The sequence below is a fragment of the Lissotriton helveticus genome, chromosome 3_1, assembly GCF_964261635.1.
Source record: "Lissotriton helveticus chromosome 3_1, aLisHel1.1, whole genome shotgun sequence".
NCBI classification, from domain to species: Eukaryota; Metazoa; Chordata; class Amphibia; order Caudata; family Salamandridae; genus Lissotriton; species Lissotriton helveticus.
In genome coordinates, this window is record NC_136061.1 from 264261019 (window position 1) to 264282798 (window position 21780).

A 21780-nucleotide genomic window follows, 5' to 3' on the forward strand; every position below is an offset into this window, starting at 1 on the left:
AGGGGGTGGGCGGGAGTGCAGCGACTCCAGATGCATCGTGATTCTCACCTTGACTCCGAAAGCCCTGGACAGATGCTGGGTTTGGCGGCTTGTGCTGACTCTGGGGGTCAGGGGGCGGGAGGGAGGCCTGTTTACAGAGAAAGTGTGACTGCGAATACTGACCCTGGTTTAACCTTTACCCTCTTGGGCAGGGGCGAGTGATAGCGGCCTGAAGTCGAGAGATATATGGGCCTGCCAGCAGAATCTACCTGAATCTGCATAGGGGACTTGGTGCCCAGCAGGGCCCCCGGTAGGATCGGGTGAACGCAAGATTATCTAATAACAGAAGCGTTTAAGACAAAAAAAGCATAACATCTGATACAACTGGCCTGGTAGATAACTTTGAAAATGCAACTTGAGAGTATAAAAAGAAGTTATGTTTTTGTTTTCTATTTTTGCAGTAATATATTTTGGTTATCAGAAACCAGGCCAGCTCAGGTTTTTTTTAAGCTTTCGCGTGTAACACTGTAATCCCTTGACAATTTTGTGTAAATGCATGTATTCATATACATACACTGTCAGGGAGTTGAGGATGTCTTTGGTGTTAAATATATTTATATATATATATATATATATATATATATATATATATATATATATATATATATATATTACCACTTTGTTTAAATCCCAGGGGGAAAAAAAAACGTTGGTCACACCTGGAAACTCTGTTTCTGCTCCTTTATTAATGGAAAAAACAGCGGCGGCTTGATAATTCCGACATGTTTCGTTCCAACATGGAACTTCTTCAAAGGCAAGCCTAGCTCTGAGAACAACCAATATCCGATGTTTTAAATTCATTTCGTTTGCCCCAATGGCATTCTTTTGAGGAATCACTTCCGTTTTTGAAATGGCTTGTGGGACTTGTGGTTGTGCTTTTTGCCGTTTATTTCGTTTCACAGTTCGATTTATTTTGCATCACTTTCCCTTTATTTTGTGTCTCTTTGCCGTTCTTTTTCCATGTTGCCTTTTGATTTTGAGACCTCTGTACGAACCTGTGATCCAAAAGAAACAGTTTTTTAATTACAACCCTCCAGTGGGTAGAGCCTTGTGCTGTGAATTTTTCCAGCGCGTGTTTGCGCTGTATGTTTGTTCCAGTCCCTTTGTTTCTCCGTCCGATTTGTTTTGAGTTTCTTTTCCTTTTCTTTCATGTGTCTGCCCATGGCGTTCTTTGCCCATGTTGATTTTAAGTTTCAAGACACTTATTCGGATCCGTGATTCAAAGGGCTGATTGCTTCCATCGTTTTGGCAGAGAGTTTTCCCGGGTCAGTCCACGTTTGAAACTGACACACTCCAATACCGAGATTCAGTCCTCGGCGGCACCAATCTCCCTATGTTCGGGTTTACCGAGTCCAACAGCAAGGTTCAAGGCGGGAGAAAAGAGGCGCTCTTGTGGTGGTGAAAGACCTTCGGCAGAACCACGCCGATATATATTACCACTTTGTTTAACTCCCAGGGGGAAAAAAAACGTTGGTCACACCTGGAAACTCTGTTTCTGCTCCTTTATTAATGGAAAAAACAGCGGCGGCTTGATAATTCCGACATGTTTCGTTCCAACATGGAACTTCTTCAAAGGCAAGCCTAGCTCTGAGAACAACCAATGTCCGATGTTTTAAATTCATTTCGTTTGCCCCAATGGCATTCTTTTGAGGAATCACTTCCGTTTTTGAAATGGCTTGTGGGACTTGTGGTTGTGCTTTTTGCCGTTTATTTCGTTTCACAGTTCGATTTATTTTGCATCACTTTCCCTTTATTTTGTGTCTCTTTGCCGTTCTTTTTCCATGTTGCCTTTTGATTTTGAGACCTCTGTACGAACCTGTGATCCAAAAGAAACAGTTTTTTAATTACAACCCTCCAGTGGGTAGAGCCTTGTGCTGTGAATTTTTCCAGCGCGTGTTTGCGCTGTATGTTTGTTCCAGTCCCTTTGTTTCTCCGTCCGATTTGTTTTGAGTTTCTTTTCCTTTTCTTTCATGTGTCTGCCCATGGCGTTCTTTGCCCATGTTGATTTTAAGTTTCAAGACACTTATTCGGATCCGTGATTCAAAGGGCTGATTGCTTCCATCGTTTTGGCAGAGAGTTTTCCCGGGTCAGTCCACGTTTGAAACTGACACACTCCAATACCGAGATTCAGTCCTCGGCGGCACCAATCTCCCTATGTTCGGGTTTACCGAGTCCAACAGCAAGGTTCAAGGCGGGAGAAAAGAGGCGCTCTTGTGGTGGTGAAAGACCTTCGGCAGAACCACGCCGATATATATTACCACTTTGTTTAACTCCCAGGGGGAAAAAAAACGTTGGTCACACCTGGAAACTCTGTTTCTGCTCCTTTATTAATGGAAAAAACAGCGGCGGCTTGATAATTCCGACATGTTTCGTTCCAACATGGAACTTCTTCAAAGGCAAGCCTAGCTCTGAGAACAACCAATGTCCGATGTTTTAAATTCATTTCGTTTGCCCCAATGGCATTCTTTTGAGGAATCACTTCCGTTTTTGAAATGGCTTGTGGGACTTGTGGTTGTGCTTTTTGCCGTTTATTTCGTTTCACAGTTCGATTTATTTTGCATCACTTTCCCTTTATTTTGTGTCTCTTTGCCGTTCTTTTTCCATGTTGCCTTTTGATTTTGAGACCTCTGTACGAACCTGTGATCCAAAAGAAACAGTTTTTTAATTACAACCCTCCAGTGGGTAGAGCCTTGCGCTGTGAATTTTTCCAGCGCGTGTTTGCGCTGTATGTTTGTTCCAGTCCCTTTGTTTCTCCCTCCGATTTGTTTTGAGTTTCTTTTCCTTTTCTTTCATGTGTCTGCCCATGGCGTTCTTTGCCCATGTTGATTTTAAGTTTCAAGACACTTATTCGGATCCGTGATTCAAAGGGCTGATTGCTTCCATCGTTTTGGCAGAGAGTTTTCCCGGGTCAGTCCACGTTTGAAACTGACACACTCCAATACCGAGATTCAGTCCTCGGCGGCACCAATCTCCCTATGTTCGGGTTTACCGAGTCCAACAGCAAGGTTCAAGGCGGGAGAAAAGAGGCGCTCTTGTGGTGGTGAAAGACCTTCGGCAGAACCACGCCGATATATATTACCACTTTGTTTAACTCCCAGGGGGAAAAAAAACGTTGGTCACACCTGGAAACTCTGTTTCTGCTCCTTTATTAATGGAAAAAACAGCGGCGGCTTGATAATTCCGACATGTTTCGTTCCAACATGGAACTTCTTCAAAGGCAAGCCTAGCTCTGAGAACAACCAATGTCAGATGTTTTAAATTCATTTCGTTTGCCCCAATGGCATTCTTTTGAGGAATCACTTCCGTTTTTGAAATGGCTTGTGGGACTTGTGGTTGTGCTTTTTGCCGTTTAGTTCGTTTCACAGTTCGATTTATTTTGCATCACTTTCCCTTTATTTTGTGTCTCTTTGCCGTTCTTTTTCCATGTTGCCTTTTGATTTTGAGACCTCTGTACGAACCTGTGATCCAAAAGAAACAGTTTTTTAATTACAACCCTCCAGTGGGTAGAGCCTTGTGCTGTGAATTTTTCCAGTGCGTGTTTGCGCTGTATGTTTGTTCCAGTCCCTTTGTTTCTCCGTCCGATTTGTTTTGAGTTTCTTTTCCTTTTCTCTCATGTGTCTGCCCATGGCGTTCTTTGCCCATGTTGATTTTAAGTTTCAAGACACTTATTCGGATCCGTGATTCAAAGGGCTGATTGCTTCCATCTTTTTGGCAGAGAGTTTTCCCGGGTCAGTCCACGTTTGAAACTGACACACTCCAATACCGAGATTCAGTCCTCGGCGGCACCAATCTCCCTATGTTCGGGTTTACCGAGTCCAACAGCAAGGTTCAAGGCGGGAGAAAAGAGGCGCTCTTGTGGTGGTGAAAGACCTTCGGCAGAACCACGCCGATATATATTACCACTTTGTTTAACTCCCAGGGGGAAAAAAAACGTTGGTCACACCTGGAAACTCTGTTTCTGCTCCTTTATTAATGGAAAAAACAGCGGCGGCTTGATAATTCCGACATGTTTCGTTCCAACATGGAACTTCTTCAAAGGCAAGCCTAGCTCTGAGAACAACCAATGTCCGATGTTTTAAATTCATTTCGTTTGCCCCAATGGCATTCTTTTGAGGAATCACTTCCGTTTTTGAAATGGCTTGTGGGACTTGTGGTTGTGCTTTTTGCCGTTTATTTCGTTTCACAGTTCGATTTATTTTGCATCACTTTCCCTTTATTTTGTGTCTCTTTGCCGTTCTTTTTCCATGTTGCCTTTTGATTTTGAGACCTCTGTACGAACCTGTGATCCAAAAGAAACAGTTTTTTAATTACAACCCTCCAGTGGGTAGAGCCTTGTGCTGTGAATTTTTCCAGCGCGTGTTTGCGCTGTATGTTTGTTCCAGTCCCTTTGTTTCTCCGTCCGATTTGTTTTGAGTTTCTTTTCCTTTTCTTTCATGTGTCTGCCCATGGCGTTCTTTGCCCATGTTGATTTTAAGTTTCAAGACACTTATTCGGATCCGTGATTCAAAGGGCTGATTGCTTCCATCGTTTTGGCAGAGAGTTTTCCCGGGTCAGTCCACGTTTGAAACTGACACACTCCAATACCGAGATTCAGTCCTCGGCGGCACCAATCTCCCTATGTTCGGGTTTACCGAGTCCAACAGCAAGGTTTAAGGCGGGAGAAAAGAGGCGCTCTTGTGGTGGTGAAAGACCTTCGGCAGAACCACGCCGATATATATTACCACTTTGTTTAACTCCCAGGGGGAAAAAAAACGTTGGTCACACCTGGAAACTCTGTTTCTGCTCCTTTATTAATGGAAAAAACAGCGGCGGCTTGATAATTCCGACATGTTTCGTTCCAGCATGGAACTTCTTCAAAGGCAAGCCTAGCTCTGAGAACAACCAATGTCCGATGTTTTAAATTCATTTCGTTTGCCCCAATGGCATTCTTTTGAGGAATCACTTCCGTTTTTGAAATGGCTTGTGGGACTTGTGGTTGTGCTTTTTGCCGTTTATTTCGTTTCACAGTTCGATTTATTTTGCATCACTTTCCCTTTATTTTGTTTCTCTTTGCCGTTCTTTTTCCATGTTGCCTTTTGATTTTGAGACCTCTGTACGAACCTGTGATCCAAAAGAAACAGTTTTTTAATTACAACCCTCCAGTGGGTAGAGCCTTGTGCTGTGAATTTTTCCAGCGCGTGTTTGCGCTGTATGTTTGTTCCAGTCCCTTTGTTTCTCCGTCCGATTTGTTTTGAGTTTCTTTTCCTTTTCTTTCATGTGTCTGCCCATGGCGTTCTTTGCCCATGTTGATTTTAAGTTTCAAGACACTTATTCGGATCCGTGATTCAAAGGGCTGATTGCTTCCATCGTTTTGGCAGAGAGTTTTCCCGGGTCAGTCCACGTTTGAAACTGACACACTCCAATACCGAGATTCAGTCCTCGGCGGCACCAATCTCCCTATGTTCGGGTTTACCGAGTCCAACAGCAAGGTTCAAGGCGGGAGAAAAGAGGCGCTCTTGTGGTGGTGAAAGACCTTCGGCAGAACCACGCCGATATATATTACCACTTTGTTTAACTCCCAGGGGGAAAAAAAACGTTGGTCACACCTGGAAACTCTGTTTCTGCTCCTTTATTAATGGAAAAAACAGCGGCGGCTTGATAATTCCGACATGTTTCGTTCCAACATGGAACTTCTTCAAAGGCAAGCCTAGCTCTGAGAACAACCAATGTCCGATGTTTTAAATTCATTTCGTTTGCCCCAATGGCATTCTTTTGAGGAATCACTTCCGTTTTTGAAATGGCTTGTGGGACTTGTGGTTGTGCTTTTCGCCGTTTATTTCGTTTCACCAGGCCAGCTCAGGTTTTTTTTAAGCTTTCGCGTGTAACACTGTAATCCCTTGACAATTTTGTGTAAATGCATGTATTCATATACATACACTGTCAGGGAGTTGAGGATGTCTTTGGTGTTGAATATATATATATATATATATATATATATATATATATATATATATATATATATATATATATATATATATATATATATCAGAATCCTTCCCAAAGAAAAGGCGGAGGCCACATCGGGGACAAACAGGAGTCTCTTTAACCACAAACTGCCACAGAGGGCGAATGTATTTCGGCGTCATTGCCTTCATCAGCGCCATGTGTGATAACAAGCAGGGAAATGTCGACACCTTTGAAAGTCCCGCTACTGTTGGATAGGCTATGGCTGTTCCTCCCCCGAAGGGCTCCGCATAATGTAGTTTGCACAGTCGGTGCAAAAACTACGGGACCCAAAATGCAACAGTTCGATTCGGGATCCCCAGGTAGTGATATCACAAGGATTCGCCAGCATGCAGGACGGCGTGCAGCGCTTTCCCATATCCCATCGATTGTGGACTCAAGAGTCTCCTTCTGTCCCCTACCGCATACACCGCTCAGCCCAAGATTTCTGTCCGCGGGGGCATGCAGCAATGCAGCTAGCCCATCGCAAGGCACCATGTCCTCGATACCGCTTCTCTCCATCTTAAGCGTCATGGTGGGCCAAACACTGTCAATAACTTGACGAAACAAAATTGCCGGAGCGATTGCCAGGAACAGTAAGGCCACTTGATTATGCGGGGGCCTCCGAGGACGCCTCTGGCAGGCGTGAAATTGTACAGCAGAATCCTTCCCAAAGAAAAGGCGGAGGCCACATCGGGGACAAACAGGAGTCTCTTTAATCACAAACTGCCACAGAGGGCGAATGCATTTCGGCGTCATTGCCTTCATCAGCGCCATGTGTGATAACGAGCTGGGAAATGTCCACACCTTTGAAAGTCCCGCTACTGTTGGATAGGCTATGGCTGTTCCTCCCTCGAAGGGCTCCGCGTAATGTAGTTTGCACAGTCGGTGCAAAAACTACGGGACCCAAAATGCAACAGTTCGATTCGGGATCCCCAGGTAGTGATATCACAATGATTCGCCAGCATGCAGGACGGCGTGCAGCGCTTTCCCATATCCCATCGATTGTGGACTCAAGAGTCTCCTTCTGTCCCCTACCGCATACACCGCTCAGCCCAAGATTTCTGTCCGCGGGGGCATGCGGCAATGCAGCTAGCCCATCGCAAGGCACCATGTCCTCGACAACGCTTCTCTCCATCTTAATCGTCATGGTGGGCCAAACTGTCAATAACTTGACGAAACAAAATTGCCGGAGCGTTTGCCAGGACCCCATGGCTAAACCGTTGATCTGGCGATACAGGTTTCCATTAAAAATATGGAAAATATTGTTATCCAAACAATACTCCATCATTTTGAGTAACAGGGAAGTGTGTTCACCGAACCTGATATGTCTGTTAATCAAATACTGTCTACAGGCCTCCAGTCCCTGCTGGTGGTCAATAATGGTGTACATACTCTGCACATCAAGCGTTATTAACATAGAGTCAGTATCCCCTATCAAAGTGTCAATTTTATTTAAGAAATCTTAAAAATAAAATTGACACTTTCCCAATTTCCAGGACGATTTCAAGAATGTGTTGATGTGGCTACGCTACATCGACAACCTCTTCATTGTATGGAGAGGGTCTACCGGGGGGTACTAACTCTGCATCCCACATGGGTGTCACCACTGTGACACCTTGACACTTTGTTGACTGATCTTAGTTTTCGGCTGCTGCCTTGTGAGCATTTGTGACCACAGTGTATCTTGGCACTTGCCAACATGACACCGTGTCGTTCGTCACAAGGTCTCGCTGTGAGCAGGCGTGGCACGTGGATCACTTTTCTCTCTCCCCCCGTCCGTTCCATCACCCCGCCACTCTGCCCCTGTCTCACAATGACAGTTGTATTTTAACTTTATTGACAATGCCGCCGCTAACACTCACGCTGGATGCGGCAGAATCTTCACAGGGCGGTGTCTTTGGGCGGGCCCTGGGATGATGCACCACCAGGGGTACGTACTAGTATGGAGAGTGTGCATATTTTAAATCTTCTGGCCCTCTACAGTCTCAAACTTGGTCAGCAACTGCTACTTATCATTTAGCATGTATACTAATGTTTATACGGGACCATGGCAATGTCTATATACATTTTAAAGATTATGTACGATGTACGAGGTAACAGACTAGTGTAACCAGCGATCGCTCACCATGGGGTTTATTTGTGTTTGGCAACCACTAGTGTGTTAATTGTATCAACTTATGTTTGCCGGCAGCTTTGTTGTATACTTGTAGAGACAATAGGCAACCAACTTTGCAGTCTCATTTTTGTTTCCATGTTACCCTGCTTTACATATGTGGTGTTTGGAGTGCATTATTCTCACGTGATCAAGCCACTGTGTGTGGTGAAACGCGTTGTGTGAATTAAACATCCTTGACACTGATGTTTACCGGTCTACTTGGCTGAGAGCACGCTGACCTGCTCCTTTTGGAATCATATATATATATATATATGTGTAACCTTAATTTTGCAAGAAATAATTAAATGAATGTAAAATAATGTTTAATAATTTTTAATACATATTACATTAATATTAACATTTTACTTTAAGTGGTGTTTTTAAATAAATCTTTAAAAAATACTTTTATTCAAGACTAAAACTATTTTCATATTATATTCACAATTAAGTTAATAGTGCTGTTCCATATTTTATTTTACATGTAACATAAATATTAGTTTATAATAATGAGCATAAAAATATTTTTACTTTTTTCAAATTTTAATTTTAAGCTCGCACTGCCTTCAGCCTCCAGTCCAATGCTCTCAATCGTGTCGTCATGAACACCCATTCATTTTTTGAACCCCATGTATATTCTGCACTCACCCTGACACCTAGAGGATGTTCAGCTTGCAGGATGTGCTATACAAAACTCATGAAACAAAATTGCAGAAACTGAATATCTGGCTAAAGAAAATAGTCTTGAGAAATTGGGACACATAAACCACACACCATGAACAGTGGTTGCATCACTGATTTAGAGTAGCTTAAGTTTTACAGCACACCTAGTAGATAAATAAATCATTTTGTTTGCTTCTAAAGTCAAGGACCCGTTAGTGGTCCATTTCAAAGCCTGTTTCTAAATACTGTCAATGCTGAAAATCCACCCTACATTGAGCTTTGACTCACACTCATTCACGCTCACATGGGCTTTCTCCCTCTCCCAGTCTCTCACACACATTCTCACTTTTACTCACGTTCTCTTTTACTCACTCACTCTCAGCCTGCAATGACAGAGGATATACATGAAATCTAGCATGTAAAGACTGCATTAAAACATAAACAATAATCATATATACTAATACCTTAATAACTAAGCTTATTGTCATCCAAATTCCATGCCTTGTTATGTTATGCTATTGACATATGTAATTGTAACCTCAAACTGGTTCATCTACGTATTGGATTAGGACACAATGGCCATCATTATGAATTGTGTGGTGCAGTTATTCTGCAGGTTTTCTGTGGAATTACTACTCTCACAATAATTTTTTTTTCTTCTTTGTCCTCATACCACCGTAAGCGTCTGCCATCGTAACATATCAGACCCTGTTGATCCTGGGCGCCCTGGGTCAATGTTCCTGCATTCGCTTTCGGCCTCACCAGGCCAGCTTCTTTGTACGAGGCTTGGTGTAATCATCGGACCAAGTTTAGATCAGCCTTAGGGCTAGATGTAGGTAATTCGTATTTACCGATTCATAAATACCGAATTTTACCGATTCGGTATTTATGAATCTGTAAATATGAAGGTAGGAGATGTAGGTAATTTCAAAAATAGAAATACCGATTCTTTAAAATTCGGTATTTACCGATTCGGTAAATACCGAATCGGTATTTCCTATTGATTCCTATGGGCTGTGAAGCCCAAAGGAGTCAATGGTAAATACCGATTCGGTAATTACCGAATCGGTAAATACCGATTCCTGCAAGGGTGCAGGGGGTGTCACTTTGACACCCTCTAGCACCCCAAATACAGGCATGCGTGCCATGTGGCACACAGACATGCCCTAAGGGCATGTCTGTCTGTCACATGGCATAGGTGTGCATGCACAAATGTGCATGCACACCTGGATTCGGTATTTTACCACCCAATTGGATTGGGTGGTAAAATACCGAATCTGTAAGGCCTTTGGGACTCAGAAGAGTCCCACCTACATCAGGAAGTTACCGAATCTGTAAAAATACCGATTCGGTATTTTACCGATTTGGTAAATTTACAGATTCAGTAAATTTACCGAATCGGTAAAATAGGGCCCCTACATCACAAATACCCATTTACCGGTCGGTAACGGCCGAAATCGGCCTTTACCGGTCGGTAAATGGCCACCTACATCTGGCCCTAAGTTCCTTGCCCCAGCAAACCAAGGGCGACTACTCTCACAATAATACGTTTTTCTGTGCACAGAAAATGTGAGTGAGAAAATGGCTCGGAATTCAGGAAAATCAGAGTGACTGAAAGGTAATTCCAGAACCCGTTTGTTTTAGCTTGGTATCACACATATTCAACATGTGCACATATTTGTGTGGGTTCACTGAGCACACATTGTTTTCTTGTGCAGAGCATGTTTTTACTTGTTCTAAATGACTTGGCTATTTAATTATGGCTTTCTAATCTGGCCTGTTTTTTGTTTTCTTATTCAATTTATGTGCCTTGTTCATTCAATAGATTTTCTGTTATACATTATTTTGACTAGTTTTATCACTGTTGTAATGGTCATTTTAATGACCGAATACATCTAACATTATAAAAAGACTAAGTGAGACCCTTTGGTAAATTATTTATGGTGGAATTTCTGAATCCACCATGCCTCCCACTGGTCCTGCGGATCCACCATTTTTGATAGAAGGAAAGCAATGACAGTAATGTAAGTTGTGGCATATATTTGTGTTTTTGACACATTATTGATGACTCGATATCCACTTGCTATTAGTCAAGGATGTTTTCCTTAAGTCATCATCATAACTGATGGAATTATTAGTAAATATTAGGGAATATCAATGATGGGGGAATCATAAAATCCCTCAAAAATTGTCAAAGTTTTACCCAAAATTAATATAAAGAGGGCCCCAAGGTGTAAACTAATATCTCTTAAAAAAGAACCACAAGACCCACATTGAAATCAGGAAGGATTCATTGCAACTGTAATATTCAAATTACTTAGGTAGACTGAAATAAGTGCACTCAATGGGTCTATGTTCTGTGCAATGATTGTATCATTAAGGATGTAGACTCAACACACAGTATTCATTGAGAATGTATTCAATTATTGTGTTTCACTCAAATATGCAAATGGACCACTGTTATTAGTTATGACCAGAGATTCACTTCTGTGAGATAACCTAACCCATGTTTCAATTACAACATTGGCATTTGTTCAACGCATAATATGCAACTGGTATGGCTTCGCAGCACTTTGGTTAGTCCAGCCGTGAATTTACAAAAGGTTCCAAGGTATCCTTCGCAGACCGGAATCTGATCCGGATCAAGATGTACTATCAGTAGTTTCCATGTTACGTGAATGCGTCACTTCAATAAGTTGTGGGTAAATGTTCTTTATGCATGGCGAAGGAGTTTGGAAAAATGAATTGAATTAAACATCTTCTGACATGTACTCTTGCCAGTAAGTAATGCTTTTGTGTAATCCAATTGGTGGAAGCGAGTCATGCTGGGCGCTGTAATAGCCAATTAATAGTATATTTGTGCTGTGCTGGGTGTATGTTAGAAATTCTGTCTTAATGTTATTGGATAGTGCATGGACTACCTTCTTGGACAGTGCTGTTGTGAGTGCAGTGTCATTTAACTATATGGTGCATCTCTCTGTGTTGGATGTCTTTGCTAGTATGTATAAGATATAATTGCATTAAAGATACCAACAATCAATAAATCAACAATAGTGTCTATGTTCTCGAGTTCTGACAGTTCTCTCTTACATTGTTATGGATACATTTCCAAAACTGCATGACCTAGATTGTATGCTACTTCATCTTAAAGCAGAGGCAGTGTTGAAAAGATCTGACAGCAATTTCGAATTTAAATGGGCCAACACCTTGCTCTTTTGATTTCTGTTCCTGGAGGTTTTATTGTTTGTCAAATCTTTTCTTGAAACCACTTCAATGAGCGACAGGTCAAAGTCTTTTATAGTTGCTCTGATGCTGCAGACTTTGAAAGGAAATTTGGGATTTTTCAATATTACGTAATGAAGCAGCAAATTCTGTTCCTACACATTTCCTGCATTGTCAGCTAACAAAAATAACACATTACGGGTAACTCTGGGCACTGAACTCCGCTCCGCTGGCGGAATTTGCAGAATTGTGCATACTCCGCGTTCCGTGGAGAACGCGAAGTTCCTGCAAAACTTCAGACTCCGCAGCGGAGCGGAGTTCAGCCCCGAGCCTCCAACCCCCGCAATACATATTTTTTAACTAAAATCTACAATTAAAGTAATTTAAAAGAGCACTTACCTTACCGCGGCATCCCAGGCTGCTCTCCTCCTCCTCGCCCTAATCACCTACGTCATGGTAGGACTGCACATGTGCGCACAAGTGCTGTCCCACCATGACGTACAGGATTATGGTGAGGAGGAGGAGGGCAGCCCAGAACACCGCGGTAAGGTAAGTGCGCTTTTAATGTACTTTAATTGTACATTTTAGTTTAAATATATTTATTTCGGGGGCGGTGGGAGGCACAGAGTGGAGTGGAGTTTTTGGTCAACTCCGTGGAGCTCCGCGTAGAGCAACTCCGCCTGCTACGCCTGGGCCTAGTTACGAGGACTGAGTAATGCACCCAGGATTGCAGAATTTGGTCACATGAAGAAGCTGTGTGAGGAAATGGGTTATACTATATGGCCCGATTGCATGACCTGACCCTGCAATACACTACCATACCCTTTAGGACCAGTCAGGTAGGCTGTTAAACCTTATCTCATCCCCAAGTAGCTATTGCTCTGTGCAGTCCGGCTTACTCAACAAGTGTAAAGCATTAAAAACATCACCAAAATATTTGAAGTATAAAGAAACTCAACACTCAAGTAATCCAACACCAATATATAAACACCAAGTATATTGTTATGATTTAATGGACACCAAAATAAAAAGATCCACCAGAGGGTTCAGAAGATCTGGAATTTATAAAAAACTATAAATCAAGACTTTTCCCGTATCTGTGAACAAGGATTGGCAAATTCATTGAAGTTCACGCTTAGAACATTTTTCAAGAAAACGTTTGTCAAAGTGGAATGCGGTTACTTAGAATTACTTTGGGCGACCAACTCTGGCAGGGAGCCAGTCAAGGGCTATCCTTCAGAAAAGCAGTCTTCAGTCCAGTTGCAGCTTCCATGGCACCTTGCCATTAACTTCTATGGAGTGGTCCTGATGCAAAGGATATAGGATGCTGAAGATGCTGAGCAGTCGACATGGGTCTTCCTGGGGCTACACCTGGGTCCATGGTTATGGTGAGGTGATTCCAGCCATAGGGGCCAAAATCCCATGAAGTCTTCTCTGGGTCAGCAGTAGTCCAGTTGCCACTAGACTGAAAGTCACCCGGGATAGCAGCTACATTAGTTTACTTCTTTTAGTACTAGCTCTCCTTCTAGGTGACCACAGTGCACTCCAATCACTCTCCTGGATCCAGCTGACCCGGGTGCAACTTTTGAACATCAGGTCCTGGTCTCTTGGACTGCATAGTTATGAGAAGCAACGACCCAGCGATCTAGGCTACCAACTCGCCCCAGCAAGCTTCTTCAGCTGTTGTGGCCCTGTACTGGGAACAGAAGTCAGCCAATTGACTCTTGGAGTCTCTGCTTCAAGTTCGCCTCGGGGTAATAACTTTTCCATGATCAGGATACAGCAGCACCAATCCCTTCCTCCAATAGCCCAAGGACCAGCAGGTGAAGTCCAACTTCGGTGCAGCCACTTGCTTGTAGATTCCAGGGTCAGCAGAGCAGTCCTTCTTCTGTCCTCTTCTTCCAGTCAGACTAGAGTACTGATGGTCAGTGGTGCTTTTTTATGCCCAGAAAGTGCTGTCAGAGATGGTCTTGGTCACTAGCCAGTGGGCTACTAGACTCCCTCCCACCTGATGACAATTTCCTGCGAAATGTGGCTTCTAGCTAACCCAGAAGGATCCATTCTGACCAGTCTCAATATGGCACAACCCATGTCTTGCCCTCAAGAGCTCGTTAGCCCTCCCTATACGTGTGGCTACCTGTGGGCTACATGTCCACTGGAAAACTGGTTTGGCTTCCCTTTCTCCGTCTCCAACGCCAACCTGTGTACCGGAAGAAAAGAGCAGTCCCTCGCGATTGTGGTTACCATTTGTCTTCAAAGGCGACTTCCCCATTGAAGCTAAATGTTATATGCTCTTAAGTGTCTTTGAATCTAATCCAGGCTAGCTGTCCCCTGCTGCTCAACTAGAGTGAAAGATGGTGTTAGAATGTTGGTGTGACTGTGATGCTTGGAATGCCTGGGTGCCTGTGCGGATGAGTGGCGACAGTTGGAGATGGGCTGAGCAGCAGGGAGGCCGCTCCTGGTGGAGCTGATGTAAGAGCTGTAAACTGGGCTGGAGAGATGGCTGGCAACATGAACAAGGACTTATGTTTCGACTTACATGGAACTAATAAAGAAGTCTTCAAACTCTACATGGCTACCTGTGTCCAACTGGTGTAAAGGCACAACACTTTCCTTTTGGACTAATGCCCTGTGTGGCTTCTCTAAGGGAGGAGGTAATGCCTCCTCCAACGGCAGGCCTCTATTGTTACATGTCCTAGGAGCCGTATACACGTCCCCTCAGGATAGCAGAAGGCTGTCTCATAATCAGCCTTAGCAAATGATCACTGGTAAACGTCACAAAATAAAGGGATAGATACAGTGCTGAAACAAGCATCCTGGGCCGTAAGTGGGAAGGGTATGCCCAGACGTGGGTCCCGGGCTCACTATACCACTGGATTCAAGCTAGCCTTGCTGATGAGGAGTGATACTCTGAAAGCAGGCTCATGATGCTTGTTTACGGTCCAGGGAGGACCTGGCCTGGCAGTTCGGTCTGGGCTGTTCCCATGGGGAGAGGGGTCAAGACTGATTTGCATATGGCTGGGTCCAAACTGGGGTGGTGTAGTAAGCTAAAAAACAATGGATTAAGCTAAATTCTGTGTCTGGTGTGAATGTTTGATTTGTTCAGCATTCCGTCTTTTATTTGTTCTTTTTCACTGGTAAACTTGGGCAACAGAGTAATAACTTGCTAAAAGATGTATGTACCAACAAGTTATATTATTTTCAACCTGTACATCAAGTAGGGCCTAATGTACCAAGTTGTTTGATACATTGAAGGTCCAACTTTTCAGAGGCTAGCATAGTTGAGATGTCAGTGTGTAATTCTGTACTTGCCTATGGGGCTACCAGTCTCTCTCTCTCAGCAAAAATGACAATTTCGGCTTTTTTCTGATAGCACATGTTAAACACATGTTTTACTTTTTGAATATGTTGCACCCTGCCATAAGATTTGTAGGCCTGCTGTAGCGGTGACTTATACACAATAAAGAGGGAGTATGGGCTTTGCCATTGCTTACAATGACAAAGTCGAATTATCAGTTTTTAAACTGCCCTTCCAGTCTTCAATGGCAGACTGGGAGTCATGTCCTACCTTGTCTCCCTGAGGGTGGCACAACAAATGCTGCAGTCCATGTGGGGACACCAACTTACAGGCCCTGGGTACTCCTGGTACCATACACTAGGGGCTTAAAAGTAAGTTAGCCTCTGCCAATTGGGTGTAGGCCAATCAAAAATACGCCTTTAAGGGCGAGGGTACTGGCACAGAGGTCTCTTTAGCAGGTCCCAGGGCACCTTCAGATTTGAAAAACCAGCAGCATCTGTCCAAAAGTGGTGACCATACAAAAAGAGGCATTACCTTGCAAGCTGATATTAGAAGAATTCAGGACTCCAGGCTCCAACGCAATAATGTAAGCACTAAAAGTCATCGTCTCCTTTCAGAACATGCAGTTGTTTTCCTTTTGTGGCTGAGGCCTGTCTCATCACAATCCCTATTCTGCAAAATCCCAGAACTCAATCTTGTTTTAAGTAATTTTATTTCATTCAATTAGGTGTGACTATTACGGGCACAGGACTAAAATTAATCTGTGATGGCACCCCTAAATAGGAACATTTTAGCACCGTCTGTGATTGTGATGATGAAGACACTTCTTTTGCAGTTTTCTATGAGATACCCTATAAGCCAGAGGATGGAATAGATATTATGATCAATCAATCTCAGATGTCTCATTAGAGCAGCTTTGAAGAACTCAGACAGAGTGTCATGTGTCTTCTGTAAAAATAAAAAAAAGACTTCAGTTTCCTGCGCTCTCCATTCTGACAGTCTTATGAAAGTTAAGTGCAAAGACTGATGAAGGTTGCAAAACCAAACTTGGGTGACAAAAGTACCCACAGAATCACACAACGAAGCTGTGCATCTGCATCCTTTTCACCAGGCACACATCCACTTATGTATGTAAGTTTTGTTGTGGGTCGTTTGAATTTTGCATATTTTTATGCTCAGTCTCATCCCCTGGTGCCAGATGCTTGGATACAATTCTGGAGCAGTTTTGTACATTTGTTTACGCATTCCGAATTACCTTTAGTACAGTCTCCAAAGTGTTAACAGCCAAGTGTACCACCTTAGCTAGTAGTGTTTTTTGTCTCTTCTCCTCTCTGTTGTAGATGACTTATTGTGAACACTGTTTATACAGACCGGACTTTGGGTCCGCCCACAGCTTAACACTGGTGGATTTTCTCGTCAATCTCATTTGCTTGCTTGCTATTTGGTGTTTTTTCCTTTCTCTTTTCCTGGAGCACACCTTCTATACCAATCTTTTCTCTGAATAACTTATGTTCTTCCTTATATTCAGGGACCTACTTTCTTGTTTTTCTATAAGCTTTCCATACGAGTGCATGTGTTTTCCTGCTCTCCCCCTTATGTCCAGCTTCTCCACTCAAATGTCTACCATGGAACTCTTCATCTTGCCTCTTCCGCTCGCCCACTACTGCTCCAACAATCATTGGTGTTTATTTGTGCCTCGCACATCCACACTAGCATGTCTCTCACTCACGTCATCTTGCATCTCATGCCCTTTTTCATTGTATTTTTTTTAATTTGGAAGGCCTGCCAGCTACAATTTGCTGCCAGGGGCTCCTCTTTTTTGTAAATGTGCTTTGGTGCACTTGTTTTAGAAAAACAAAAATAGAATTTAAAACACAGAACAAAGTGACCACCTTGGCGTCCTGAAGCATGCATGTGCATGCACCATCACACTTTTTTTGGCCAGTGAAGTTCAGCATTGGCAATATTGTCTTTCGCTAATGCTGAACAGCAGTGATAAAAACGTATTGGCAAAATCAATAGGTGTGCATTGGCAAAGCTACAAAGCGAGACGTATTGGCTTGGAAAATGCTTGGCTTCTGTATTTTGTTGTAAATAATAATCATGCAGTGTTCTCTTTTGCTTTTGGATTTACTGTCTTTGATTTTGCATTTGCATTAAAATGTGGCAATGTTTTGATCTAAGTTACACTAACTGATTATGTTTGCTCAGTGTCAAGGCTACCTGTGCAACTTATTTTTTTAAAAACATTTTATTTATTCAAGGATGCAGTAAATGGAAGATAATTTGCAAAACAGTTAAATTTTGATAAAAATCTCAGAATCATAAAATTCCCAATTTTTCTTACCGGCAATAAAGCATTACACATGCTTGTGGAATAAACGATTTCCCTCCAAGCCATGATAAACATTAATACATTCAATCAAACATTCCGCACCTTATTATACTTAGAGTCAAGTTCATACAGGAAAAAGAAAAAGAAAATTGCTGTCGTCTATTACAATGCTATATCCTTTTCCAGTTGTTCCAAATACGGTTTACTCGAGCTAATGACCCAACTTTTTTAGCATACAAAACTTCCCGGATATTAATTTTTTGTATTTTAACAATCCATTGAGAAGCTGAGAGAATCAAACCAGACTTCCTCTTGGCCAAAACTAGTGATCTAGCCACATGTGTTGAAATAAATATCATTTGATGCTGCCCTATCGTCATCTCTGCGGGATAAGCCACACTTATTTATTTTAATTTTAATTTTAAAGGTTTTTCATAGCGCTGGCTAGATCGGGAGGTATCAGAGCGCTTTACATGAGCATCAGAACATAGATACAGGTTACATTGTTACAAAGGTTACACTGTTATTAGGGCATGACAACATAGTTACTTGTAAGGTCGAGATAAACAATAAGCACAAATACGAAAGGGGAAAAAAGGAAGCAAGGGGAAAGATTCATGGGAGGGGGAAGGAGCTGGGGAAGTAGACAGATAATGAAGGCGGGAAAGAGGAGGGGAGGGTGAAGGACACCGCATGGAAAGAGGAGGGGAAGGGCAACGGGGCACAAACCGGTAGACGAGTCAAAGCAACGTCCAAAGTCCAGTATGCTGTGATCCCAGGGGAAGTGGTATCACCTCCCTATCTCTGTTGCGGGAGGCTCCCTTTACACAGTGGACTCTCTCAGAGGGGTCTCTGAGACTCCAAGGCCTACAAACTGAATCCTTCCCCAGAAAGGGGTGAGGGAGTGCTTTGGCAATGGGTGCCATACCATACCTCAGCTGTGAGTGGCTCCCTTGGCGCAGTGGACTCTCTCAGCGGGTTCGCTGAGACTCCAGAGTATAAATATTGGATCTTTCCCCAACAAGGGGAGAAGAAGTGCTTAGTCAAAGGGCACAAAGGACAGGGGGCTAGGCAGAGTAGCAGGCAAGGTGAGAGACTCAGGGGAGAGGAGATAGGAGCTAGGGAAGTAGACAAAGTGAGAGAGAGTACTAAATGGAAACATTTAATTAATGAGTTATTATATAGCGCTGGCTAGACCCGAAGGAATCAGAGCGCTTTACATGAGGACCAATAAAGTTGCTATTTACATCAGTTAAAAGTTACATAAGTATCAAGAAAAGCATTTAAAAACAAAGGGGATAAGGTGAATGGACCAAGGAAGGGAAAGTGGATAGGGTAAAGGGGTAGAAGGAAGATAGGTCCGGCTGGGTAGGGGACGGCGGGGGGGAGGGGGAGGGGAGTCCACAACCCATCTCCTCTTTAGCTATATGTTATCTCCACCGGGCATCAGCCAAATCGCTTGGTCTCCACAGTCTGGGGTAAGTTCCGCAGGTTCCAAGTCCTGATGTGTAAGCAGGTTAGGGGATAGGTTCAAGGTCTGGTCAATGTCCAGTTGTTGTTCCAGGGAAGTAAAACAACATGGAGGGGACCGCTATGGCAGCCATCTTGGGGTCAGGCAGGGGACTGTACTGTACACTGGTGGCCATCCTATGGTCAGGCATCTGGCAGTTAGAGTCAATATCCAGGACAGAGGCCACCAGAGAATAGCAGGTCCAGTGTGGGAACAGGCCTCCCAAAGCCCTGTCCGGACAGCAACTCGCCCCCACAAAAGTGCTCCTATCTTGGGGAACTGCTTTGGTTCACCTCTGCATGGCCTGGCTTGCGCAGCACTGGGCAGGTCGGGCGCTCTCACCGTGTATGCTGGTTCCCATGCTCTCGCTGTTATAGGCTGGATATCTCACTGCAAAGGCCTCACAAAGCCCCCTTTCCCGTCAACAACCTCGCAGAGTTACCATGTCACTGTCTTCGGCTGCCGCTCATCGTATCGGCCCTCCATGGCAGCTGCCACTCTGTGGTTATCGGGCTCTCGCCGGAGGCGCTCAAAAGCTGCTCATGGAGCCGCTCTTCCATGCCGCCAGAGCCAGGGCAGCCTCAGAGAGCAAGCGCGGGCAGTGCTGGAGCTGGCTCAGTGTTATGAAGTACCTCCGCTCAGGACACTTGGCAGCGTGTCTCTGCACAGTGATCTAGACGTAAGCAGAAAGGCAGCAAGTTATGTTTGCATTTAAGGTGTTTGGGTCTGGACCACTTTTTGGTATTATGGCACTTTGAGGGTAGAGAGATGCTGGAACGCGCTATTATGCAGCCACCATTTTAAAGTCAGGCTTCTGGTCAAATATCAAACAAATGCATTTTGTTTATTGCGGTTTCATGCATCTAGATGTTGCCATAAACGGAGTCGGGATGCCGCTTAAGAAGGCTTTTGAATGCTTCTATTTATGCGTCAATTCTCAGTAGATAATTGGAGAGGTGGCAGAGTTACAGGGGTTTCGGCAGTTATGGCAGAGTTACGGGCGCACGATGACATCGTCCACCATTTGAGGCTCAAGTAACTATGTGTGCAATGCAGCGGTGAGCTTTTACTTTTACTGGGGTTGTAGAGTATCTACACACACTAAATTGGGGTGATGATGTTGCGGTTGAAGTATGCGCCACTTAGGGAGCTCCTCGCTGTACTATGGACAATTTCTGGGCAGCCCCCTTATGTGATATGCTGCATTCGCCTACCTCCGGCCTGAGTCTAGGCTGTTTTGAAAATCCTCAGCGATCTTCCGAGATCAGGGACTGTAGTTAGGTCAGATGATGTCTCGGAGCATTCTGATTGTGGGAGTACCTTTTCGAGCTTCTGTGCTGAAAATGAGAGAGCTTGCCCCTCCGGAGTGGTGTATTCCTACTGTGCCCAATGTTCACCTGTGTGGGGGGGAGGGAGGTGAGGGCCCCCCGCTCGCTGGTCGAGCACTGCTTCCATGCTCGCTGAGGGGCCCCCTTACCTCTCTACGTGCTGGGTCCTCTCCTCCTGTGACGGCAGGGCACTCACGAGTGCACCCGCAGTGTCAACGAGCCGGCCAGCCAGATCCGGCGTCGCCGCCTGCCCACACCTCCGCTCTCACGGTCACTGGGGACAGGTACGGCTCGCCCTATGTCCCACTGCCACTTCGGACCGTCACAGCGCTGCCACCCGCCTTGCAGTCAGTCAGGGCCGGTCCGCAGCACAGCCGGCAGCCGGGTAGCCGAGGGCCATGATCACGCAGGCCACACTGCCAAACAATGCCCTATACGCATCTGGGGTGGCGGCATATTCCACTCCTTGCCTAAACTCAGCATGGATGCCCTACCAGAAGTCTTGGAGGCACCTACATGCAAACCTCATAAGCAACCAATTTCCATTGGCATGTTTCCACCTAAAGCAGCTGGATTCCGCCCGCATACATTTTTGGGATTTCGGCAGAAATCTTACCGATTTTTAAAGAGGGGGATCGGTCAGCCCCGGCGAATTATCGTCCGATAAGCTTAATAGATGCCATTCAGTAAGTCATCTCTAGAATGGTATTAGCTAAAATACAGTTTTGGATCGATAACGAGAACATTTTATCCCCCATGCAAGCTGGCTTTAGATCATGCATCAGCACTATAGACCAGGTGCTTAGATTCATCATGATTTTTTGGAAGGTGGTGTTATTGGGTGGAGGAACCCTATATGCAGCATTCGTGGACCTCAGGTCTGCTTTCGACCTCGTCCCAAGAGAAAAACTATGGGTTGCACTGAGTAAAATGGGAATTCCCCGCGATTTGTTGGAATTAGTTAGTTATATATTGCATGAGGATAATTTTGCAAGGGTAAGATGGGTAGACAGGGGCAGGTAACAGAGCGATTTTTAGTTAAACGTGGAGTTAGACAGGGGTGTGTCCTCGCCCCGACTTTGTTTCTGCTATTCATAAATCAAGTAGTGCAGTTTTTTGCAGACTCAGCCACTGATGCCCCTGTCTTGGGTGGTACAAAGTTTCCCCTTCTCATCTTTGCGGATGACACCCTCATTCTGTCTAAAACACGTACGGGACTTCAGACAGCGCTAAACAAGTTTGAAGTTC